At 38.8% G+C, this 19,293-nt stretch overlaps 1 protein-coding gene across 35 annotated transcripts in view; it reads right to left on the reverse strand.

Moving 5' to 3' along the window:
• Window positions 1–19,293, reverse strand: part of LOC124880267 (receptor-type tyrosine-protein phosphatase delta-like) — a 622,546-nt gene that overhangs the window by 320,216 nt on the left and 283,037 nt on the right. For 33 of the 35 annotated variants that reach the window (XM_047385268.1, XM_047385264.1, XM_047385265.1 and 30 more), the window contains one exon: window positions 12,890–12,937. The gene's annotated coding sequence lies outside the window, so the exon portion shown is untranslated. Of the gene's footprint in view, window positions 1–12,889; window positions 12,938–16,527; window positions 16,587–19,293 lie in introns of all 35 variants that reach the window. The other 2 variants (XM_047385278.1, XM_047385259.1) reach the window with 1 other exon arrangement.

The raw sequence follows: 19,293 nt of genomic DNA on the forward strand, positions 1-19,293 counted from the left end.
AGAATATTGATGGAAAGCTGACTGGAAGGAAAAACATGGTACAAACAGGTGCATGAGCAACAGAAATAATTGCAGTGTTGAGAGGGAGGCTGATTTCATTTTTTAGCAAGACGTGGCACCTGCCCACACTGCCAAAAGTACCAAAATCTGCTTCAATGATGATGGTATCACTCTGCCCTATAGGCCAGCAAACTGACTTGACCTAAACCCCATAGAAAATCTATGGTGTTTTGTCCAGAGGAAGATTAGAGAGACAAGGCCTAACCATGCAGATGAAATAAAGGTTGCCATTAAAGGAACTTGGGCTTCTTTAACATGTCAGACGTGCCACAGGCTGATTCTACGTGCAATGCTGCATTGATACAGTAGCAGTAATTGGTGCAAAAGGAGCCCAGACCCAAGTATTGAGTACATATGCTGGACAGTACATGTACACATTTTACAGTAGGCCCAAACTTCTGTATGAAAAATCTTTTTTTTTTATAAGTTTTTATTTTACTAGCTGTATTCGTTGAAATTAACAGAGATACATACTTAAAATATATGTGTGTAATGGAACTATGAATTCACCTTTTGAATTGAATAAAAATATTCATGCCATTTTCATGTAAAAAGTAATTTTTCCAAAGATATCCCCGTTTATGGAGATGTACAAGCAGACACATGAAACAAATGAGTGTCTCCTGAGGTGTAGATCATAAAGACCACCTGTCAAAAGATGTTTACTGTGTACTTTTTAAAATACACAAATCCCTGTTTTTGTCCTTTAGATCTGTTTTCATTCCCATAAGCTAAACATTCATCCTTTATATTCAACATATGAACTCTGTTTGGTTCAGGATCCTGAGGAGCAAATTAAAAGCATACGTAATTTTACAAAAACCATGATCTCATGATTTACAAAGCCTGCTTGTAGGAGAACCAATTTATGTTTCTTGAGTGACGGAAAAGCAGTACCCTTCTGGCTATTCAACTCGCCAATAATTTAAATTTGATAAGATTTCTTTTGGAGACATTGTCAGGCTGATGTAAATTTCGGGGGCAGGACGAGCCCACCGCTGGCTTAACTTTGATGAGGTGCTAATATCTAACATCAAAAAGCAGATAAAACTCTTATTAGCCCCACTGGTCTTGCAGGAGTTGAAACTTATTACAAAGAGAAGATGAGATGGAAGCAGATGAAGTAAAAAGAGTGCTGGGGGCTTTGTTACATGTCCTTAAGCTCTCTGATGGGGTCAATTTAATTTTGGGACCTAAACGCTGAGGGTTTACACATGCAGACAAGCCAACATTGTCTGAGAGATCTAATTCGAACTCTCTTGCTGTGCAGACAGCAACATTTGGGGGATTACAGTGTCTCGAGCCAGAGGGAGTTTGATAATCGCATGTCATTTTTGGAGTTACGTGACCCTGCCAGCTTTGGCTGTTTCCAAAGGTCTCCAGTTCCATCAAACGTTTGTGAGATAAGTTGACTGTATTAATTTCAAGAACTATTGCTTTATGGGGATGGACTCCACTGTGGGTCTTTGTCTCACACAGTTAAAAATAGGATTTATTTAGGCATTTATGAGTTATTTTGATTTAAAAAAAATATGATATTTCATACAAAATAATGGGAAACAGAGTATCACCTCTTTAAAAATTTAAACAGTCAAACAAGTGGATATGAATAAAAAAGGACCACATTATGTTTACAAAAATTGGGGTAAAGATGTACTTAGTTATACAAAAAAAAATGACTCAGTGTACACACAGAACGCCGTGGCTTTGATTAGCCATGTATCAGTTAATTATAGCCAGTCTGTTATATATTTAAACATGTGCTTCCCTGAATAGACTGGATATGTAACTCTGTTTTGATCTTCAATTTGGTATACTAAAGTTTTAATAGTTGTGGTTTAAAATTCAAAATTATTATTATTATTTTTTTTGCTATATTGGACAAAGAATAACATAGCATTGCCCCTTTCCCACCTGTTGCTGCCCACTGCTAATCAGCTGTCAGGAAGAAGCTACTACACCTTTCCCTTGCATAGAAGAAAGACAAATACAACTGTTTGGTGAACAAATGTCTGGATGCCATCATGCTTTAGAAACTTTAAAGGAGCACCACCAATCACTGTTATGAAGGTAGCTTCATTTTAAACTACTGCTGGCAAGTCATCAGTAGCATGTCTGCTAAGCAGCTGACTGCAGGCTGGTGAGCAGACATTTCAACTAGTTAACCAGCTAAAATCAGCTTCTTACATGTTAATCTACAGAGAGAGAAACTTTAAAAAAGTGGATAAATATTGCACAATAAGCAGTTACACTACTAAGTTCAAGGGATGTTTATTCTGCAGAATAAAAAAGAACATAAATGGTACTTATTTTATTATGAAAACCGACTTTTTTCATGTGTTATATTATTTTAGTGGCAGTAGAAATATTAGATTTTTAAGCAGTAATTCATGTTATACCATTTTATTTACCTTTTGGGTGTAAATATGGGAATTTTGTGGTACTTTTGCTTCATTCATTAATCATAATGTAAGGGTTAAGGTTTATCTGTTTTATCCATTTAAATTTGTACTCTTATAAATAGAGGGTGTTTGGCAAGCTATTTATTTTTTAAAGGTAAAAAATAATAATTTAACTTTTTCTGTTTAGACTGGGAAGCATTTTTTGATGTTACCTGTGAGTATTGTAAGTCAAAAATGTTCTAAGGAAAGCATGAAATTCAGCATTTTATAATTTTTGTTTCTTTTACACTCTGGGTTGCTACATTCAGCAAAAATATGGAAACATTTTTTGACTTGTTAACACAGTGGACTTCTGCTCCAATTTTAGAACAACCTAACAAAATATTTTACAATTGCATTAAGCCAAGATGAGCCAAGAATCCTTGCAGGGGATTCAAACTCAGGTCACTGTGTCTATTGGGAACTTCATTTATTTAACCACTGAGCTCCACGCCCATAGGGGTGGGGGGCAACATTTCATTTGCTGTTTAAGGGTCTGCGGCAGGCCTGATCGTGTGTTTTGAGAAGGTGCTCTGATTAGTTAAGTGACTTGGCTAAAATTTATTTACCAAGCATAAAGCACCTAATTCAAAAGCTATTTAATACAGATAAAATGTGCACAAGGATCAGACATAATGCTGCGCTCTCCAGTTGATAATTACATGTAAGAGCTATGTTGAATATTACACTATAGCATTGGTTTTACATAACTAAATGGATCACTACATGTGCAGTTAGAAACTGGGTTTGCAGAAAGCACACAATAAGTCACCACCAATCAATGCTCTGGACCAAAAGGAATGAGCTTCTGTCTCTCTGGGTGAGGGACAGCGTCAATATAAAACATCCACCCTAAAAACAAGTCGGAAAACACCTTCACTTCTTGCACTGTGTCCCATTGATTTCTCCTCAGCTCCACAGCGATTCTGCAGCATTTAGACATTTAACTCCCTTTCAAGGAAAGTCATTACACGGTGGAGCGTTTAATTAAGCAGCCACAGCGGTGCAATCTGAATGATTCACTGTCTAAATGTGGATCAACTTAGCATATTTGTGCCTCTGCAGTCCTTAACAAAGCTGCTTTTGAGATGTAAGATTTATGGCAAAATGCCCTTCTTTAGCTTTTCTATTTGAAGAGCATTTTGATATTTAATAACACAGAGAAACAATTCAGCTTGCATATTTGTCTCAGTGCAGACATCTCTATATATTGTTATACTTAATTAAGAGTCTGAAAAGATTTGGAGTAGAAGAAGCAAGAAATTCACAGTTGACCTGTTTCTACAGCAAAACGAACCTAGTTTGAGGGGCCTGGCCGCAGATGTGTCTGAGCATGTTCCGAAGAGGTGTTCTTGCCTCTTTATCCCTCTGTGAACAGGGACACAGTTTAATATGTGTAGATGGAGCCTATGTGGACCTGGATAGTCTTTTCCCAAAGGAAATAGGCTTTAGAGACATTAAAATTCAGCTTGATGTAGCTTTCATAATGAAATTTGAATAGTTTCACCTACGACACCATGGTGCTACCTTGTCACGCTTTATTAGCGCTTTTAACTTAATAACCACCATGGAACAAAAATCTTCAGTAGTGGTATCAGAATTGGTGAAGATACTACTATATATATAATTTTTATGCTCCTAAATTTTGAATTGATTGCCTACAAGTGTATGTATTTGGTGAAAGGTGGTTTTTAAAAGCTGCACACTCTTAACACCACTGATGTGTGTACATTAGCGATGCACTGAGAAATAGTCCGGTGAGTGGAATCGTAAGATTTTCCCTCTTGATTAGCCCTGACCAGTGACCGGCTGTTGAAAAAATGTATATAAGTTATCATTGTTTAGTTTAAATCATGTTTATGTTTGAAGTTCTATAGTTAAGATGATTCCTATGATTGCTTTTTTAGTGTGAAAAAGTATTTGTGGAAGGTTAAGGAATGCGGTCTGGAGTGGATCACTCTCTGGACATGACAAGCTTATACCATATATAGGAATGACTACACTTTTAGGTTGAAATCTCTGTAAGAATTAGCTGACCAATTCCTGCTTTTGCTTGTAGGAATATGAGTTGTAAATAAAAGGCTGGTGCAAGGATTTCTCCATTTATGAGAAGGAAGTCGCTGTTCTGGCAGAGGACTGTCTCACCCTTGCAAGTCAAACTTACTTGGTTCACTTGTGTCTTATTTTACACTTGTCTATGTTTATCAGCTTTCTAACTCTAACACCGGCTGTCAACAAAACCTGATGTTTTCTAATTAGTGAATGCAGTATGCCACAACAACACTCTTTGGTGTGGAGGTTGTCACTGAGGAAGGAAGGTTTAAAGAGTGCAATTTCTTTAGAGTGAGTGTGTTTTGAGAGAGTTGAAGGTGCGTTTTATTCAGGTTGCAAGACAGTGGAAGATAGCATAAGGAAGGCTGAATGGCGTACAGTAAAGTTATACTCAATATCTGCCGGCCAACTACTGAGAGCTCCAACTGGGTCAGTGTGGTCGGGCTTTTGACTTGATGGCACCGAAGATGGTCACCTCAGCGTGTTGGTGCGCATTGTTTTGTTTTGTTTTTTGCTTTAAAACGGTCTTCTGTGATGGTACCCAGAGCTCTCTCACCAGAGAAGAACTCATGAACATCAGGGCTGCTACACCAGAGGAGTTATTTCCCACTTTTCTGCCTACTGCTCTGGAATTTTTGGACATCCTGGTGAAAGGTGCGCTCACCTTTGTTCACTCGGAGAAACGCCGGAAGAGAGGGAAACGGGCTGGGGTGCTGGTACGTCTTCGCCAGCGTGGACTACGAACACTGTTACCTGGAATATTTCTCTCTAACGTGCGCTCACTTCCCAACAAAATTGAGGAACTACAACTGCTGTTTGGGAAAAACAGGGACTTTTATTCATCGGCAGTTTTGTGCTTCACGGAGACATGGCTGTGTGTTTACATCCCGCCGCAAGCTAACGTGCAGGTCGCACAGCGCATGCTCGCCGACCAGATACTGAGTGTGGAGCGGACCAACCCGGACTCCTTAGTTATCGTCGCTGGTGACTTTAACAAAGGTAATCTCACCCAGGAACTCCCCAAATATAGACAGTTTATTAAATGTCCGACCAGAGAGGACAACATTCTGGATCACTGTTACACCACCATCAGAGACGCTTATAACGCCATCTCACGTGCTGCACTGGGCCAATCCGACCACATCATGGTCCACCTGATTCCTGCAAACAGGCAGAAACTAAAGCTCTGCAAACCTGTTGTGAGGATGTCAAGGAAGTGGAGCAGTGAGGCTGTGGAGAATCTCCATGCGTGTTTAGGCTGTACAGACGGGGATGTGTTCAGGACTACTACCAGCAGTCTGGACGAGTACACAGAGGCTGTGACTTCCTACATCAGCTTCTGTGAGGACAGCTGTGTACCATCATGCACCAGGGTGAGTTACAACAACGACAAACCCTGGTTCACAGCCAAACTCAGAAGGTTAAGACTGGATAAGGAAGAGGCCTTCAGGAGTGGGGACAAAGACATATACAGAGAGGCTAAGTACAAGTTTGGCAAGGCAGTGAAAGAGGCCAAACGACTGTACTCTGAGAAGCTCCAAAACCAGTTATCAGCCAACGACTCTGCGTCTGTCTGGAAAGGGCTCAAGCAAATCACCAACGACAAGCTGAAAGCCCCCCACTCCATCAACGACCGACGCCTCGCCAATTACCTGAACGAGTTCTACAGCCGCTTTGAAACCCCCACCCTGAAGTTCCGTCCCACCAGCCCCCTACCTACGCCGGGGACGGCTCTTTCCATCCAGGAGAGGGACGTCAACAAACTCTTCAGGAGACAGAACCCCCGGAAAGCTGCTGGACCGGATTCTGTCTCACCAGCCAGCCTGAAGCACTGCACTGATCAGCTGTCTCCAGTCTTCACAGACATTTTTAACACCTCACTGGAGACATGTCATGTGCCAGCCTGCTTCAAGTCCTCCACCATCGTCCCTGTTCCCAAGAAGCCAAGGACCACAGGGCTTAATGACTTCAGACCCGTCGCCCTGACCTCTGTGGTGATGAAGTCCTTTGAGCGTCTTGTGCTCTCACACGTTAAAGACATCACCGACCCCCTCCTGGACCCCCTCCTGGCCTACAGGGCCAACAGGTCTGTAGATGATGCAGTCAACTTAGCCCTTCACTTCATCCTCCGGCACCTGGACTCCACAGGAACCTATGCCAGGATCCTGTTTGTGGATTTCAGCTCTGCCTTCAACACCATCATCCCAGCTCTGCTCCAGGAGAAGTTCTCCCAGCTGAGTGTGCCCAACTCCACCTGTAGGTGGATCACTGACTTCCTGTCTGACAGGAAGCAGCACGTGAGGCTGGGGAAGCACGTCTCTGACTCCCTGACCATCAGCACCGGTTTCCCCCAAGGCTGTGTTCTCTCTCCTCTGCTCTTCTCCCTGTACACCAACAGCTGCACCTCATGTCACCAGTCTGTCAAGCTTCTGAAGTTTGCGGACGACACCACCCTGATCGGACTCATCTCTGATGGTGACGAATCTGCGTACAGATGGGAGGTGGACCATCTGTTGGACTGGTGCAGCCACAACAACCTTGAGCTCAACGCTCTAAAGACAGTGGAGATGGTTGTGGACTTCAGGCAGAACCAAACCCCACCTGCCCCCATCACCCTCTGTGACTCCACAATTGACACTGTGGAATCTTTGCGCTTCCTGGGAACCATCATCTCCCAGGATCTCAAGTGGGAGCCAAACATCAGCTCCCTCATCAAGAAAGCCCAGCAGAGGATGTTCTTCCTGCGGCAGCTGAAGAAATTCAACCTGCCAAAGACTATGATGGTGCACTTCTACACAGCCATCATTGAGTCCATCCTCACCTCCTCCATCACCGTATGCCGCTGCTACAGCCAAGGACAAGGGCAGGCTGCAGCGTGTCATTCGGTCTGCTGAGAAGGTGATTGGCTGCAGTCTACTGTCGCTCCAGGAACTGTACACCTCCAGGACCCTGAAGCGGGCAGGGAAGATTCTGGCTGATCCCTCCCACCCCGGTCACAGACTCTTTGAGACTCTCCCCTCTGGCAGGAGGCTGCGGTCCATCCGGACCAAAACCTCACGCCACAAGAACAGTTTTTTCCCATCTGCCACCAGCCTGGTTAACAAAGCCCGGAAACCACCTTGACACTCTCCCTTTCCCCCACACCCCCCCTTTTTTGCTGACAGGACACCTGTAACCTGTAACTCTGTGCGTTACATTAATGTTCAGCATGGACTCCTGCTTTACTTACACTGCCATACTTGCACAATGATCACCTGCACTGTTGTATTGTTCTTGCATCCTATACTGCTCCACATTTACTCTCACTCACTTAAAACTGTGCACATATATTTTTATTATATTGTAGATATGTTTATACTGTTTAATTTGTACTGTACTGCACCGACTACACCAAAACAGATTCCTTGTATGTCCAAAAACGTACTTGGCAATAAAGCTTTTCTGATTCTGATCTCTTTGTGCCTTTAACCCCTGTCTGTTATGGGACATACAGGATTAGAACATGTTAGCAGCCTTTTCAAATAAAGGTAAAGATCTACATTCTCAAAGAATACACAAGTAAACTGCTGTCATATATTAGTGATTAGTGTGTTTAGCACCTCGGGAAGAAATAAGTTCTTAGTTCTCATTATCTTGGTTACCAGGCTGATGTGTGCGACTTCCAAATAGTAATGGGAAAATAAAAGATGTTTGCTTAGTATTTGAAAAAACTACGAGAGGCAAACAGAAAACAAGACCAGTTGAAACATACCAAGTGGGGAACAGATCCAGGAAAGTAAATGAGTACATAACACAAAAAATCCAGAGCAAAATCATAAAGGCTAGGGATCACAACAGACATCACTCAAATGTATGCAGCACATTTTAATCCTGTGCAATTTTAGGCTGTTTTATTCAAACAGGTAAACCTTGTTTCACACTGAAACTTGCTGCATTTCCATAAAAAAAAACTTGAACTGTGACATTCAAAACTCAGACTACATGTGTTAATCAAAGTCAAAACTTAATCCAGGCCTGATAAGATGCGCCATTTAACAAGCTCGTCTTTAGCGGGGGGGCCCGATCAGGTGAAATGAAGAGGAACTGATTGCTTGTGGTGATTGTGCTGATTGCATTTTAAATTTAAAAACTTTTTTTTCCCCTGAGAGCGCAGTCCCAAACAATTTTGGCACACAATGACATCCCAATGATATGCCACCATCTTTAAATCTCACACACAATCACATCTGGTAATTTGCATATTTATTGACAAGTAAAGGCATGATACAGTTTATTTATTTTAATATAATAAAATTATATAAGTGACAACAGAGACTTGCTGCTTTCCAGAGCTTAACGCTGTCTACTTTCAGTTGTGATAGTTATACTAAAAGTGAATTATGCCAACCAGCTAAAAAAATACCGATTGTGTTGCATTGTGTAATCAGAGAAAAGCAATTTTCACACTATGCTGTTTGTATATGAGCAGCACCGTTCATCAACAAAAGCATGATTTTTGGGTGGTTTTGCAGTTGTATCTTTTGTCTGTGCTGAGGGAGAAAGATCATGGTGTTTATTTCTACATTAGTCTAGAGGTATAGTTTCAAAAGAAAGAATGAGAAAGATTAAAAGGATGATAAAATGCATAAGACGCCAGACCTAGTTGGTTTTATTTCAACACTGGACTGAGCCCAAGCCCAGTGGGCATTCAGAAAAATCACACCAACAGAAAGAGTGACAATGTGTTGATGCAGGATCACAAGGAGAATGAGACCAATGTAAAACCTATTTTAGCTGCAGAAATGTTAGACTCACAAATCATTTTACAAAATCACAGCAGGGTCTTCTAAATCTTTGCAGACTGGTGGGTTCAATATTAAGGTATTGATTTCAGACTGGAAAATCACTCCTTTAATGTGTTTTTATTCATTTAGGCAATCTAACATTCTGCAGAGGTTTAACACTTTTAACAGTGGTGACACCAAATATTTATTTAACTGTGTGCTACACACATAAAATTGTTAATATGACAAGAAATAGATTTTTCAATATTTAACTGTAGAGTCTGGGCCTGAAGAACCACTGACAGGACCCAAATCACTCTCTGTTCCTGTGCACTCATTTAGGTTGCGTCAGACTCACATAGTACATCCAAAATACTAAACAATATCACTTAAGATGACGTTTGCAGATTAAGTACATTGGGTTCATTGTTAGTTATTTTACTATGTAAAAAGCAGTTGTGTGCAAGGAAATGTCAATGCTTGCTGTCATTGTTGGTCTCAGAAAATGTTAATAGGTGAATACAAACATTTTAAATTATAAAAAAAAAACTTACATCACAGTAAACATGAGCATTAGAATGAAGGTTAGTATTAATTAATTAATTTAGCTATTAAAGAACACAAATCAGCCCTAGTCACATATTTCGGAGATCTGACTAAAAATCTAAACTTTGTACAGTGTAAAGGATACAAGTAAACAAAGCTTAATGTGATATTAGTGGGTAACTAAATTAGTGCGTAAGCTAATGCAGTTGTTTTGAGATCACATTTCTTGTACAGTAACATTTCTGTATTTTTTAAGTAGCTCTATCCCTCTTTTCTAAGTGGGGTTACCGATTGTCAGCTCTTTTTAATCACACTATATGGGCAAATTTGGCACAGGCCTTCTCTAAAGTTATAAAGCTTTCTGCCTGTATAATTCTATGTTTGTGACAGCAGCTTTTAATTTTAATTAATTTCTAAATATGTAGCTAATTCATCAAATGAGGCAGTCTGCGTGTGTTATGTGAGCCACAAATCATTTTACAAAGGGGGAAAAAAAAAGAACGACCTTTTAAACACTATCTACAACTATAATGACACAAACTAATTATATTTTAAAATTTTTGGGAAAAATATGCTTTTTAAAACCCCTAAACAAAAAACAGTAATGAAGGTATGTAAATATATATAGAGCTCTGGTGAGACATTTTCATGCACTCACCACCTTGGCAGTGACTCATTGTATGAAACTTTTGTCAATCCAAGGAAAACTGTTGATTGTTTAAAGTGTGTAATAATGTGCTTCCTTTCAATTTAATTATCTAGTTGTTTGTCATTGCAGTAAATCTGTAATATGTCTGTTCTTTTTAATTATGCTAGACAAATAAATGCAACCCTAAATACTTTAAAATGCAGCTGCTTACTTGAATTCAAATGTATATGTAAGGGTTAGTTTAGTGATAGAGAAAGGTAGGAACTCTCCACTGAACAATGAAACATTTTACGAAGAGAGGAACAGAAGTGGCATGATTGCTGAATATATACATATATGATGAGACACAGACTCATCATTTCTTAACAATTACATTTAGTGAGTTAAACACAAAATTTGACATATTTTTTGTAGCACCTGCAGTAGATACCCATGACCTTACCATAACATAGCTTACTGGGATGAGATTAGGGCAGCTGACAAAATTAGCACCAATACAAACATGCTAATAGCTGTGTCCAAATTCAGAGGCTGAATCCTTTGAAGTATTGGCGTACGTAGGCCGGGTCCTTCAAAGGCAGCTAAAACCGTGAAGGCCACTGTCTCCACTGCAAACATGGTTTTTATTTAGTCCTTTAAACAAAATAAGATCATAAGCCATAATGAATATGTCAAGTGTTCTTGTTTTATTATCTTTTCATTTTTATTTGTGTTCATTAATTAGCCATTAAAATGTTTAAAATAATTTTTACGTTCATTGGACCAAAAATATATTGATGACAAATACCATTTGTTGAATTTATTTGTAAAACTGTTAATAACTTAAACACTAACATATTAACCTTCTGAACAAAGTTTAAATCAATTTATTTGAAGAGCTTGATATTACTAAATAAATAAAGCATTAATATTAGAAATCAACTGACTGAATTATAACTGTGTTTAACTTCCTCTCCTTGGGCAAAGCCAGCGGGAGTTTGAAAACCATGTGCCGGGAGTCAGCTGTTCTCTCCGGGTTTAGCACACCTTGACCGCCCGGTCAGCTGACAGCTGGCGAGGTGAGCCGGCTGTTAGCCTAGCAGGAGTGGACAGCAGACAGATCATTTTGCAATCAGAGATATCTTCAACTCAGCATATATTCTAGATATTTTCACATTCTGGCCTAAAATATTGTAAACGTTTATTTTGTTTAACAAAAAGCCCAATATATCCAACTTTATTCATAGCTTTTTTCTCTTTTCTGCCATTGTTACATCTGTTTAAACAGTCGACCTGTAATGAATCATGGGACAGGGTGGGTCACAAAGGATACACCAGACCCATTCTACAAATCTGGGAAAGAGAAGGACACATTTGTCGGCCGCATTTGTCAGCGTATATATTGCATTTGTAAATTGCAGGGTGCAGCCCCTGAATTTGGACACAGCACATGTGTGTTTTGATTTGTGTTTCTCATTCTACTGATTATTAATGTATCCTATAGAAAAACATAATTTGCCATACAGCTTTGCACAAAGTCAACCACATTTCTTCAAAGACAACTTCACACCAAATAGTAATATAATATATACAATTAGATTCTTTATGCTTTTCATTCTACTCATGCATTGGTCTTATAGAGTCAAAGACTGCAGTTTTTCTATAGTGGTTTAACTAAAACATTGTTAGCCTATTAGCTTAGCTTCACACAGCTCAGTTTATTAAGAGGAGTCAGCCAGCTTTTTAAAAATGTAACAGAATTACACCTTCGAAAAATATGTGCTAATTAGAAATTAGGATTTATTCTTCTCATTCTACTCATCATTATTAAAACCAAAATTATTGTTTTTATATCTGTTTTTTCAACAAATTAGTCCATTATCTTATTCACTGTCTGCTGTATGGAAATGTAATTATGTAACTTCACTTAATGTCTACCAGGAGGAAGCCACTCCGACTTATTTTGGTTTGATCAGGGCTAATAATCTGTCATACCGCTTAGCTGGATCAGAACCAAAATAAATAGAAAAAGGTATGTTACAAAGGATTAAGAAAACAAATATGCAATTAAATTAAATTGAAAGATTTATGACTGCTTATTTATCTAACTTATAAAAAATACTTAAAAATAAACTAAATAAGCACATATTTCCAAATGTATAAAATGAAAGGGGCAACATGACATGGTATTGGTACAAATGAGGTAAAGAATTGGTGTGAAATATGAAAAAGAGAGTCAACCCACTGAACTCATTGGAGCTCTAAAATATTCAAAAAGTAAATTCCTTTTTCATTTACATGTCCTCATCTCCACTAATGAGTAAATGAGTCATAATATTCATTATAGGATGACACACATCTAAAGATCAACCACACAGACAAGAGAACGGGAGGCCTACCTTGAGGTTGAAGGTGTGAAAGTCATGGAACATTCTCTCTCCTGAGACCTGTGACAGAGCGGGGGGATGAGATGTCAGTCATGATTAGGCCAAAGCGCAATTACAGAGCAACTCCTCTGACAGTGATTGATCATTGAGGAACTCCTTTAATGAAGACAAGGACTCCAGGTCTTCCAGGAGCAAATTGGCAAAAGTGAGAAGTGGGGATGGTGTCCCAGACTGGTAAGGCGCTAAGAGGATCATCCTGTCTGCAAAGGTACAGGCATTGATAGAAATACAGTATGCACAAGTGACTGACTGCATCTGAAATACATACAGGCTATTAATTATTACTTCTGGATTCTTCTGAAAGTTCTTCTAAGCCTTCTTCAAATACAAATGAAATTTGTGAGGTCAATAAGTACCAAAGAGGAGGTTTAAGAAACATGCTTCACCTCATGCTTTTAAACTTATCTTAGGGGTAAGATCCTCAATGAGTTTATCAATGCAGATTTCTGATGAAAAAATCTCAAATCACCAATACATCTGATATAAACCAAAAAGTACACATCATTAAATAAACAAAAGGACAGGCAAGCAGGAATAAGTTTTGTTTTAAATCCAACTATTCATTTTAGAAAAAGTGTTTTTTAAAATGTACAAAATTCCCATATAGTGTCCCCTCATGACAGGCCCATAAAATAAATTCTACCACAGCATGTAATAAATACAAATTTTAATTTGTCTAGGTAAATGTCTACAAACCTTTAATTAGTAGTCTGTATAATAAACATAATAAAGCTATATAAAATGAGTATCAGTTTTGAAAAAAAAAATCTTTTCATTGTCTTCAGTCAGTCATTTTCTTTTAAAACTCTGATTTGAGTGCATAAAGCAAGAGACTTCAATGACATAATATCAAAGTCTACTTTATGCGTTGTCCATTTGTCCATTTTGGGTGCACTAGAAACCATGTCGATGTCGATGTTTTTACTAATTTCTCTGTGTTTGCAAAATTTGTTTGGATCCCAGTGCCATTAAATTCCAGACTTCTCCTTAAAAACATATTTTTAGTATATTCTTCCTTCTTTGTATTTTGAAGTCATTCATACAAAGTTTTTTGCCCCATACTTACCCAGTAATGCACCAGCCAACGTACATAGAAACAACAGCATACAGTATTTTTTATACAAATAGTAAGAAATATTTTGGAAAAACATATGTAATACTGTATTTAAGGCCAAATAACCGTTATACCATTATGTATCTGCCATGTATTTTAATAGAGTATCGAGATGCACAGCTTAGGTAAGTAACACTCCATGGCATTTATGTAAATGCTTTGTGAATGTTGAAGCAAAGGCCTGCTAATGATGTCAATTTCATGATACGATGTGCAGTAACTCCCTCTACACTGAGGAAGTTTCACTGAACTTGGCGTGCTGAATGGTTGGACTTGCTGATGTGGCAGAGGAACTGACTCTAGTTTTGCTTCATTTAGGTAGCACTTTAACCCCTTGGGGGCAATCGTGGACTGTGTACAAAGCAGCAAGCCTTCATTCTCATACAGGTAGGTGACCATTTGGGAAGAAAAACAAAACAAGGAGGTAACCTCACAGCAGTAACTTAATCTGTGAAAATCTGTCAAGCAATCGGTGAAGCAAGTGAAACCGAATCCTCAATTATATGATTAATTGACTGATTTAAATAATGATAAAGTAAGGGAGGAAATTAAATTCTTCCATAGGAGCAGCTTGGTTAGGGAAGGCTTTTTATCCACATATCAAATTAAACCTTAATTTTTAGGCTGCCTTTTTGTATTTTCTCATCTTTCCTCTGATAGTAACATATATTTGATAATCTAAAGCTTGTAAGTGTGACAAAAAGGCAAAACAGTGAACTCTGCAGTCAGGTAAGTACTTTTTATAGCACCGTATGTGACATTTGTATCACATTTAGACCCACCTAAAGCACATTATGTACACAAATGTGTGCAGCAGGACAAGAAACTGTACTTAAAAGTGAGCTCCAAGCTCCTATGCATCTAGAAAAGTGTAAAGTGGACAGATAAAACAAATACGGGGAATTAACAACTCAATAATATGATGATAACAGTTTAAAATATATATATTTTCATAGAGAAATACATCCTATCTCACAATGAATCATTGCTGTATGTGACTTAGGGCGGTCTGAATTTGTACATAGCACAGTAAAATCAGAGGATCATGAAGACATATAGCCAAAAAGCCCTTTCAGTCACAGGCAATGAAATATTGACCATAAATATAAATCTGAAGAAGACAGATGGACCATCCAGGAATGACCTGCTGGGTTGCAATTTTAATCCAATTGAGCATCAACAAGAGGAGTAGAGACATGACAGTTTGAAAGAGCAGGGGTAGTTTAATGGGTCAGTCTACCAGCTGAAAAGTGTCAGCTACAAAAGGAGCTAGATTGCAGCAATTGCCTCAAAATAGTGTGGTGTTATTTTAAAGGTAAGCCTCTAGCACTGTAGTCGGTGTTGTATACAACTACATAATAATGTGCAGTATATAATTCCATGTAAAATCAATAAAATTGTGTTCTTTTAGATATACAACAGAGAACAGTGTGTAAGCTGTTTCCTGTTACTGATTGTCACTGGCACTCTTTACTCTGTTTGCAGGAAGAAAAAAAAACAGGCTGAGCACAAGAGGCCTTTAAACATGACTGCCTGCCTGAGTTGGACTGTCACAGCCTCATTGTTAAAGCACCAGAGACCAACGAAATCAGGCCCTCGAGGCAGAAGCTTCATATGCCAGTGTTTTTTTTAATTTTTTTTAACAAAAATCTGGGCTGTCTTGTAGTTTGGCCTAACATAAGGAGGGACACATTTGCTTTCTGCTCGATTCAAGAAGTGCATGCGGGTGAGTGCAGCACTTGCCAAAAACAGCCAGCCCTTCGAGCAAAGCATCTGACTGGTGCTCCACCTTTTCAAAGTCTTCAAAGTCAAAAGACACAAGGAAATTACTGATTAATGTGGTATCTTGTTAAATCTTATTTATTTAGTTTTATAGTTGGGTCCTTGTTTATTTAACCCCTTTTTAACTCTAGGTCCTGCACTTTTAATACAACTTTAATCATATGTGAAGCACTTAAAACTCCACCAACAAGTAGGAGCTCTACAAGTAAAATTTAACTTATAAACATAGATATTCAAATTTTAAATATAAAACCAAAAACCTAAAAATTTAATCTCAGTGGTTTTAGTTGGTAGCATTGTTGCCTTGCAGCAAGAAGGTCCTGGGTTCGACTCCTGGCCGGGGGTCTTTCTGCATGGAGTTTGCATGTTCTCCCCGTGCATGCGTGGGTTCTCTCTGGGTACTCCTGCTTCCTCCCAAAGCCCAAAGACATGCCTGTTAGGTTAATTGGTCTCTCTAAATTGCCCCTAGGTGTTCAAATGAGTGTGTGCTTGGTTGTTTGTGTGTTGCCCTGCGATGGACTGGCGACCTGTCCAGGGTGTACCCCGCCTCCCGCCCATAGACAGCTGATGATAGGAACCAGCTTCCCCGCGACCCACTATGGAAGAAGTGGTAGAAAATGACTGACTGACTGGTTTTAAAGTTACCACACAGCTTTATGATCATATTTTATTGAACATGGAAAGATGCTCCTACCTATAATCAATGTGCCTGGCTGTGTCAAGAGGATAGTTCTGACTTACTCAAGTGGGATTCTGTGGAGTGAAAATACAGTACATCACTTGTGGTAGACAACACCCAAAAGACGTTTATCCGCCAAACTGGTTTGAGTGCTAAACCATTGGTAGAGACAGTTTCTTCCTCCAGGCTGTTACTCTGATGAACATTTAATAGAGTACCAAACAACCTCATACTGAAGTTGCAAATCCACCTTTGTATATGTGTATTTTGTATATATGTATTTATGGACATAAGGATATATGCAGAATATATCTTAAAACACAAAAAAACAAAAAAGAAGCCCAGAGAGTAAAGTGTACCGGACTCAAATTCCTTGTTTGTTGTATGTACAAACTTGGCAATAAAGCTGATTCTGATTCTGTATTGCTTGTACACTGGCACTGAATAACTGGAACTATTTCAGGGCAAGCTCTCTGCTGGTCCAAATGAAGAATCGCTTCCGCCAGGTTTATGGTGCCGAACAATCAGTTGGTTATCATGAATAATATTATGGGTGCCCTGTGCAAAACTCCAGTTAGTTCAACGTATAGTCTATTGTTAAAAAAACAGTGAGCTTCAACAATAAAATGTCACATTAGTCCTGCAATAATATTAGCACTTATTTTACAGTTTTCTGTTTTGACATTGCCCATCACTGAGGTATATGAGAGTCAATAACATGAACAACTGTGCACTCACAAGCATTATCTGTGGCTGAAAATATAATTTTCACATTAGTTAGTAAAACAATATTTTGTTTTGCCCTTTGGTTTTATTCTTTCTTGAAACAATGTTTGTAATTCCTGTTTTTGGTTCTGCTTGTTGATAAAAATAAGAGAGCAGCTTGTCAGGACTGTAAGTAATGGTCACAAACAAACATTGCTCTTTAAAATAATGCAAATAGGCAGGTCATATTAGGACATCTTATTGCAAGGATACTAAGATAAATAGTGTGATTGCATAGGTACACCATATCTCTTTATGCTGTCATGCTGTACAGAAATTTATAACAGATAGAGGGTGTGACATTTACTGTAAAGACACTAAAAGTGAACTACTGATGTGCCATTTAGATGGCTCTTTGGGTGTGCAAAACCAAATAAGATTCTTTTAGAAGGCTCGTTTAGGCTCTAGCCTTTGCACTAGGTAAGGGACCACTTTCACTGTAAATAACCACATCTAATTCAATTAAATTCAGTTTGATTTATGTAGCACCAATTCACAACACATGTCGTCTCAAGGCACTTCACGAAGCGTTTGGAATGGTGCTGGGTTGTTGGAGAGGTTAGAATAAACTACTGAGTGTTAGAGTTTGTCCATCTAGAGCCCACCGGTGGCCATTGTTCTACTAAAAACCACAAGGATTGTGGATACCTCTCTCTGTCAGACTAATTATAACCATTGGAAAAGACAAGTGGTCGCACAGGTAGCAGAAATGAAGGGTGTGTTTGCACCTCAACCATAAGTGAGCCGGTTTAGGCTAAACAACTAATACAAACAGAACATTGTTCTGGGGTTTATAACACATGAACCATTATTATTTTTTTCAGAACTCGGTTACTTTTAAGGTGACAGAAATCTCTTTTGGACCAGGCTGATTATTCAAAATGCAAAATGCAATTGGCTTGGCTTGCTTGGGCAGAGAATGTTTTTACAACTGCTATTATTTTAGCTACCTAATTTGTTTGTATTAAATCATAATTATGATATAATTGGTCTGGGTGAATCGGTTGTATGATTGGCTTAGAATTTTAGTAATTTTATTATGTATTGCTATTTATTAGGATACAAATTAGACCTACTTGTCTTGTAATTGGCAACTATATAAATACATTAGCTTAACTCTCCAGTAAGGTCATCCTTTTGTTTGTTCAAACTCAAGTCACTCCGCTCGACGCACCATCTACTGTAGGTAAGATGTTGACTGCTGATAAAAACTCTACAGTACCCAACTTAAGGAAAAGGCTCATATTAATAGGAAGACCCATATAGTCCTGTTTTCCAGCACTCTCCACAAGTAAGGCTTGTATAAGACATGTTGGCTCTAATAGACTGGGGGAAAAAATGTGTCTTTCTTTGGAACAAAGTATTTGCTCTCTTTCATTTTGAAACTTAACATTTGGCTCCCTTCTTCTGCTTATCTGAGCAGCAGCTGCTGTATCCACATTTTACTGACTTGCCATACACGCTGGTTCCCATAGAAACTAAGTCCAGTCACCCAACGGCAGTGAGAGAACAACATCTCTGTAAGTGTCTTTAAGTGGATGGTTTATAATGACTCGGCTGTGTGAGCAGTCCCTGAACATAATTGCAAGTGACCAGTACTTAGTGTGTTATGTGTCATGCAGTAAGGGGGCTGTTGTATTTAGATGTTATATATAGATGTTCTCCATCAAGCGAGTCTTTTGCGGACCTTGGGAACCTGAAACGCATGCATTCAAGAATGGAGCAAAGGTGCGTGTTATGAGCGTGTAGCTCTAAAACACATTATTTGTAAGGAGAATTGTTGTACATACTCAGCACTGTGACAGTTTAAAATACATACATTGTAGGCCATTTCGTTGCATAATCATTGGCTGTTGGTTGTTTGCTACCCTGCAGCGGCACACATCAGATGAATAGTCTTCAAACACTGATTGTACCCACTGTACTGAAAACAACAGCTGAAGACTGTAAAAGCTGGAGGTGGCTTTAAGATAATTCAGTGCATCATGTTTACCTCAAGGGTTCGTTTACCCAAAG

The sequence above is a fragment of the Girardinichthys multiradiatus genome, chromosome 14 (assembly GCF_021462225.1).
Source record: "Girardinichthys multiradiatus isolate DD_20200921_A chromosome 14, DD_fGirMul_XY1, whole genome shotgun sequence".
NCBI lineage: Eukaryota > Metazoa > Chordata > Actinopteri > Cyprinodontiformes > Goodeidae > Girardinichthys > Girardinichthys multiradiatus.